Source organism: Octopus bimaculoides, chromosome 2 (assembly GCF_046866305.1).
Source record: "Octopus bimaculoides isolate indiv1 chromosome 2, ASM4686630v1, whole genome shotgun sequence".
Classification (NCBI taxonomy): Eukaryota; Metazoa; Mollusca; class Cephalopoda; order Octopoda; family Octopodidae; genus Octopus; species Octopus bimaculoides.
In genome coordinates, this window is record NC_142929.1 from 122,379,286 (window position 1) to 122,387,450 (window position 8,165).

The 8,165-nt window shown below is 38.3% G+C and overlaps 1 protein-coding gene across 1 annotated transcript in view; it reads left to right on the forward strand.

Moving 5' to 3' along the window:
* The first annotated feature begins 4,727 nt into the window (after positions 1 to 4,727).
* Positions 4,728 to 8,165, forward strand: part of LOC106874086 (evolutionarily conserved signaling intermediate in Toll pathway, mitochondrial) — a 50,627-nt gene continuing 47,189 nt past the window's right edge. Inside the window, exon 1 of the mRNA XM_014921686.3 lies at positions 4,728 to 4,848. The gene's annotated coding sequence lies outside the window, so the exon portion shown is untranslated. The remainder of the gene's footprint in view (positions 4,849 to 8,165) is intronic.

Here is an 8,165-nt window from a genome sequence, read left to right on the forward strand (position 1 = left end):
CTGCAAACATGGATCAGGAAGAGACCGAAACTGGGCGATTGGCACCGCGAGTGTCGCCAAGCTCTACAACAGCTCTGCTCCGGGATCAAACTTGTGCAACTTCCAAACGACCAATGCGTTCTATAGAGGACTAATGGAGGGGAGGTCTGACGACACTCTCGGGGCAAACCTGGGTGTCGACGAGAAATTCCTAACCCGCCTTTTCAAGACGACGTTCGGGCCGGGGCCTATGGATAATTTCCAGAGATCCCTGGCTTGGCAATGCTATCGAGACGCACTACCAGTTCGAGAGAAGATCTACAGACACGGTTCGAAAACCACCGGACCGACCTGCCCGAGATGCGGTCAGAGCGACGAAACCGTTCTGCACGCACTCATGCAGTGTCCAGATATTTCAGAGCTGTGGACCTTCGTCGAACGGCTGTTGTCGCGTGTGGGACGAGCCCACTTATCAGCCGAGTCTATCGTGAATATTGTTCCGCCACCTTCCTTTAAACGGGAAGAAAAAACGGTTTTTGTAACACTGATAGCTATGGCAAAAGAATGCGACAAAAAGAGAGAAGGTACTTACGTTCATGTACCTTTAAAAAAAAAAAGCCTGAGGTGACCGAGGTCTTTTCCGTAGGCTTTTCTCTCCACGGATAAACCTAATCTGTTCCCCGTTTTTTACATTGACTGTGATACACGATCCCTATTGATCGCCCCCCCCCCACGTTTATTTTTGTTTTTTTTTCTTTCCGCGATCCCTTTTAATCGAAATTATCCCCCCCCCCCCAAGAAAAGCTCTACTTTGTAATTTGTCCATTTTCTGTATTTAGCCCTGTGTGGCTATAATAAAAAGATATCTTCATCGAGATTCACCATTCAAAACGATTTGTGCACAGGCGCGCGTGTGTGTAGTTATATATTTAGCTGTCTGCATATGTGTTTGTATGTATATGTATATAAAAAAAATGTATATTTTATTTGCTTTATACATACATATATACATACATACATACATACATACATATACGTATATATATATATATATATATATATATATATATATATATATATATATATATACATACATATACGTATGTCTCTGTGTATAAGATAGATATATATATACCAATGCATACATACACACACACACACACACACACACACACACACACACACACACATACATACATATTAGTGATGATGGAGTATTTATGTTTTGGATCTGTTGATGTTATTTTGTTCGTATTTTCTGTTAAGTTCGTTCTCAGTTTCTAATATAAGTTCTTTTACTTGTCTGTGTAGGGTTGTGTGGTTACGTTAATAGAGTGTTTGCTGATATTGGTTTCTTTTCTTTGTACATATGCCTGTGTTCCTCTGTTATTTCTGCTATGTTATAGGTCATTTCTGCAATATAAATAGTGATAGTGTTCTTACATTTGTCTTCTATGTATTTCATACGATATACTACATTTCGAGTTTCATAATTTATTTTTGAATTCATTTTACATAAATATGTAATTATTGTTGGCGCGGGCGGCCTTTTAAAAGACTGTTTCACTAACTCATGCTCTAGATCTGTCCGGTTTTGAATTACTTTAATTTTAAGTTGCTCTTCCCTTGACGCTTTCCTGAACTCAGAAGTTTATTTACCTGGGTGAGTAGCAGTAATAAACATTGTTACTTAGAGGGCGGCGAGCTGGCAGAATCGTTAGCACGCTGGGCGGAATGCTTAGCAGTATTTCGTCTGCCGTTACATTCTGAGTTCAAATTCCGCCGAGGTCGACTTTGCCTTTCATCCTTTCGGGGTTGATTAAATAAGTACCAGTTACGCACTGGGGTCGTTGTAATCGACTTAATCCTTTTGTCTGTCCTTGTTTATCCCCTCTATGTTTAGCCCTCTGTGAGCAATAAAGAAATAAACACTGTTACTTGGAATTTGCTGTTCTTATATCATGAGTCTACCCCACCTACCGCTTATTTATTCTTTCCATTCTATTCCGTGATTTTTCTCTGATACATAGGGCAGGTTTCAATTCACATCATTTTTCTATTGTTTCCTTAATGTTTCTTGGTTCCATTGTACACATTGAATCTGTTCTGTTGTCTATATCCAGAGAATTACATGCGGTGAATGAAGATTTGTGAATGTTTATATTTCACAAGATTGTCACAAGCGGGATATATTTTTCATTATTCTCATTAAGTCTGTTGTTAGTGTGTATATTTTTATACTTTCGGGTATAGCAAAATTTTAGTGAACTAAATATTTTGTGACCATGGGTTTCTCATAATGTTAATACAGGAACTGTATTGTTTCTTGCCAGAGTTCGGTATCTAACGACACACATCAAACTTACAAAGAACTCTTCAACCCAGCGAAGAGTCTTCTATGTAGTCACTGTATCTGCCTAATAAAAAAGGTAAACGAAAATAATGTTCATTTGTCACAATATTTTTACTCCATGAACAATTGGCAAAAGATAAGTGAACTGGTAGTATAAAAATAAATATCCTCATAACAGCATATCTCATATAAATGACAACACAACAGTATATAAGCTACATAATATCATAAAAGAATAATATAAGTACAATAATCTCTATCTCCCTTCAGTCTGAGACCTGTTAGCAAAGACTAATAAAATAATTTCACGATTAATACTTGCGCCTTGCTGGAAAGCTTTTTGTGCGATGCATTGTTTAAAGCTGCTTCCACTACCACTGGAAAGTACTTGATATCATTTCTGATACAATGCAAGCTTCTTTACTGATAAAGAGTTTTATCAGATCTGTCAGTGAAATTGTCTGTCTTCTGTCTACCACGAAGATCAATGTCTAACGCTGGAGGATCAATTTTCTTTGAATTCTAATGTCTTTGTTATTGGTTACGTACATTTGCATCGTCACAATAATGAACTCACATTCTCTTTATTTCTTAATAAGCAAATTAATATTTTATTCCAAATAAGGCATGTTTGGTATCCTGTGTCTGTCGTTGATAGCATTATAACACTTTTGAGTATACGAAAGAAATCAATTTCAAAAGCGTGGCAAATCTCAGGAATAATCTTTTCTTCTAAAGGTACAAAGCCTGAAATTTTTAAGGAGGGTGCTGGTGGAATACATCGACCTCCGTGTCCAACTGGTACTTATTTCATCGACTCTGAAAGGATGAAAGGCAATGTCGACCTAAGAATATGAACTCAGAACGTAAATACGGACAAAATGCCGCGAATCATTTTGTCCGGCGAGGTAACGATTCTGCTAGCTCGCTGCCGTCAAAAATATGCTGGAAAAGTAAGGCTGATAAAAGGCTGTGGTTCTAAATTTGGCTGGGACCTTATATCAGTTAGTTGATCATAAATGTAATAATAAAGGGTTACTCCTCGTCGATTAGATATGTGACTATTTTCGAGGTGTAATGATGTATAATGTGTCCAATACAACACTTCTATCGTCGTCTGTTTTAACTGTTTTTGTACCGTTTTTTTGGGGGGGGGGCTGGAGCCTGTTTCTGCAACATCCACTTTTCAATAATTCCAAGATAGAATATCAATACATAAAATCATGTTAATCTCTAGAGAGGACACATTTGATAAGATAGTCATAATTATAAATGTACCAGAGAAAAAAAAAAGAAAACGTATTAAAGCTGTTTGATCATAGGTCTAATCGACTTGGTAGCAGTAACAGTTGAAACTGGGTTCAACTGTTACTGCTACTATCACTTATGGAGCAATAACTACGCAGCAAAAAATCTCTCCCACTTAAATGCAATTTATATCAACTTAAGATCTCCGATACTCTTCTTTCTGAATATCAATAACCTGTACACCGGCACTTTCAACTACACATACACATACATACATGTGCATGCATGCACACATATGCGAACATATAATGTAATAATTTCAACTTCACACACACATACACAAACACACACACACACACACACACGCACACGCATAGTGATTGTGTACACACGCTCAAATAATGATTCTTTCAACTACACACATATACACATACACACTGTATTAGCTTCAACTACATATGTCTCACATATAATCACATGGATACCTTCCATACATACAGACTCTATCTATCTGTCTCCTTCTCTCTCTCTCTCTCTCTCTCTCTCTCTCTCTCTCTCTCTCTCCCTCTCTCTCTCTCTCTCACACGCACACACACACACACACACACGCACACACACACGCACACACACACACGCACACACACACGCACACACACACGCACACACACACGCACACACACACGCACACACACACTCACTATGATACAAGTAAAGTTATATATTTCGTCATTTTAACCTTTTGTCTGTTACTTAGCCCCAGGTCAGAGTTGATCAAACAGGACTATAAGCAGACATTCCACTTGTGAGCATCCCAGCTTTTTTCACATGACGTATCTGGGTCTAATTACCCAATGTGTTCGTCTGAGACGGTAAATGTGGTGTGTGGAGAATTTAGCTGTTATTTCTAGAAGGCTGAGCATCCACGTAGAGTTACTGATGACATCCTGATGAAGTCTATATCATCAGAGAGGGGAGGAGAGAGAAAGAGAGAAAGAGAAAGTGAGAGATGAAAGATACTGAAATGAGAGAAGACGATAACTGTAGTCTTCTACATCAGCAATTACATACGCACGCATACACAAACACCACACACACACATCTACTACTACTACTACTACTATTACTACTACTACTACTACTAGCATCAACTGTAGTCGAAATATGAAGAAACCTCATTGACGATGTTTTGCACTAGGATTATAGATTAAAGGTGCTAGCACAATGATGACAACGGGTATTGCAGAAAATTTGTTAGCAGTCCTGATGTAGTGAGTCTTGCTCTAGCTTTTTCTTACATTTTCTTCTTTCATCCAATTCGAGGCTGAAAAATTTACTCCTTTCTTTATAAACCTTCCTTCGCTGTCTTGTCCCATGCAATTGCAATCAGTCCACTTGCTTCTATAAAATATTATAGATTACATCCTTGTAACGTGTACCTTCGGCTTTAGTATTTCAGCTCACTGTAGAGTACAGCCTTTCAGGATTCGAATATTCTCCTTAAAATTTACGTGCCCCACCCAGTGCAACTGCGATTCCAGCCGGATACACTCAGTGCTAGGCATATTTGCGCACTGCATGATTTCCTGGCTGGAGATGTAGTCTTGCCAAGAAATGCTCTTTGCCTTTTGATGACAGTTTTATGTCTCGTCGTTCGCAAGTCATTCATCAAACTTCCCGAAAGCAACAGCAGATTACTAATGAGGTTATTCATCTCTCCAGGCTGTTTGCACCAGAATTCGCTCTACTCAGATATGTGAATTTCAATGCACCCAGAGGTAGATTTATGGTCATAGTGGTTAGAGGATAATGTCCCAGTACTCCAAGTTTAGGTTGAAATTTCGGTCTCTTTTGCGTTCATTGACAAGACGGAAGCTGTCACTGTACATTCAAATAATGTGTAATTTTCTGAATATATTCCAAAGAATGAGCCACAAGAACTGATACATCATCGAAAAGAAGTTCACAAATGCACATATCATGACACTCGCAAATGGATCTTACACTAGTTAGATTTAACAAACCACCATCCACTCTCGTACGGATGTACACTCCACCTGTGAGGTGACTTGCAATCCCTTGGTGCGCAACAGCCAGAAATAATGCAAATAGTTTTGGAACGAGTACACAGCTCTGCTTTACTCCATAAGCAACTAAAAAGGAGGCCATGAAGTGTAAAAAAATCGTGGCAGACATACCATCATGGAACTTGGCTATTTCCGCAAATTTGTCGAACGTATCTTTTGAGCAGAGCCCATAAGTCCTCTGCTTCCATACCAAAGTCGGAAGCTTTCCTAGAGTAAATGAATACGATGATAAAAAGTTGGGATCTATTTTAAAACGGGGGCGCCAGTATTTTCTTAACGAAACACTAACGAAACACTTTGAAACTTGGGACACTGGTAGAATGTGTCATATAAAACATCTTTTACTCTTAGTCTTCTTAACAAAAAAAAGGAATTCGTAAGTTATTCCATGTTAAAGTTGTCGTATTTCTGTAATTTCAACCAATCACTGACGTCTATTCAGCTCAATACAGTGACTGCTGGGCGGTCATAAAAATGTTATTCCCTGTGACATATTTCATCCGGTTTAATCGTAATTTATACGCATATATTGTTTATATAATAAATTACGCTGTGCGTATCTATGTGTGTAACAATTTTAGAGTTCGGATTCTAGAGTTAGGGTTAGTTTTAGGGTTAGGATTAGGGTTACGGTAACGGTTAACAGTCTAGTTAGGGTTAGGGTTAGGGTTAGGGGTTAATACGATATACACCGTTACAGCGCTAACTGTTTTCAACTGAATAGACGTCAGTGATTAGTAGAAATTATCGAAATAAGACAATTTTTTACATGAAATAAATTCGAATACAAAAATATTTTTCTGTTCTATAACACAAAATAGATAAGTATACGATGTTTGAAAGTCTTTCCGTACCAAAAACACTACATAAAACATAAATGAAAACTGGCACCCCCGTTTTAAAATAGATCCAAAAGTTGTTCTGCAGAATTCTTCTAAAATTGGCGTGAGACAAAAATCATATCGTCGATGCTCCTAAATATACGAAATATAGCTTTCGAGAAGAATTTGTATATCTTCCTGCAATCGTCTGAACAGTACTTTGCAAGAATTTTCTCGCAAAGGAAATTTCCCGGTAATTTCCAAAATCTTACTGGTCACCACGCCCTTTGTAAATGGTGGTTATTTGTACATCTTTGATCTATTGGAAACGTTAGCACATTGCAAGCATTCTCTGGAAAATCAGAGAAGTCTACACTGAAATTCCTTACCACCGTACTTGGGACTTCTTTTAGGATGTTATCAACACCAGAAGCTTTCCTTGGTGTTGTCTCGCAGGTAGTAGTTACCAGCTCTTCGATATTCAGTAGTAGGCCCAAACTGGTTTCTTCAGGAAGTTATTAGATACATTCCAGAACCTCGCAAGAAATTGTTGAGAGCCGACTTAGTAGCTTACTATTTATATTAGCGCTTCATGATATCGTTTTTCTCTATGTGGAGATGTGAACCAGCCTTAATCAACATAGGTGTGCTAACGTCTTTTAGGGAACTAAGTACCTCACTCAGATTGACATAAAAGGTCTTCAGATTGTGAGAGAAATAGCAAGAAGGTCTGAATTTCCTACGCCTTGTTGTCTCTCTGTTGATCATTTAACTTTAACCTCTGAAGTTCCCTTTACAGTATTATCAAGTCGGCTGGTAACTTGATGGTACATCCATCTTTCAGATAACAATTGTTCTACCTTTGCAACGTTTTCATCATGCCAGTCTGCATGCATGTGTTTGTTAAAGCCGATTCAAACATCAAATGTCTTGTAGATTGTCTCACGCAAACTGTGCATGGCAAGTATCGGCTGGCGCAGTATCATCCGCTGCAGATTCAGGTAACAATTTTAGTTAGCTAATTGTATTTGATGCATGCATATGATGCACTTGAAAACTTTTTAGTTTGTGGACATCCAGTTTTCTTGATGCAACTCAGTCCAATTGCTTGTAGTACGTATCAAGAAATGATCAGTGAGGCATTCAGCTTTACCCTCATGGCACGTGTGAAATTTATATTTGCAATGTCCCAGGTTTATATTTCCAGTGTTTTAGGTCAAATATGTAGTCCACTAAATGCCATCACTTTGATACAGATGACTCCACCTGTAAAACCACTTTCTAAGAAGCTGAAAAGCGTTTGTCACGTCTAGATCATATCTGCTCTATAATATAAGTAGAAGTTGTTCATTGTCTACTGGATTTGAGACTGTCTTTATATTGACCTAAAGTTCGCTCCCACGCTTTATAAGCCCTCCCCAGTCTTGCATTAAAATATCCGAGAAAAAGTAACTTAATTGTTGTTTGCTCATTCCGTCTGAATCAAGGATACCCTCCTTATTCTAGTGGACTGTCATCGTAGGAATATAGACACTAAAAACACTCACACTCCGATTTCCTGCCAAGGACAATCTCACCTTCATTTACCTATCGTATATAACAACAGAAAGCCACACCAGTTTGCTGACAAGAACGTTCACGATGGCTAAGTCAATACCAGCTTCAATCCAAACAGCTTCT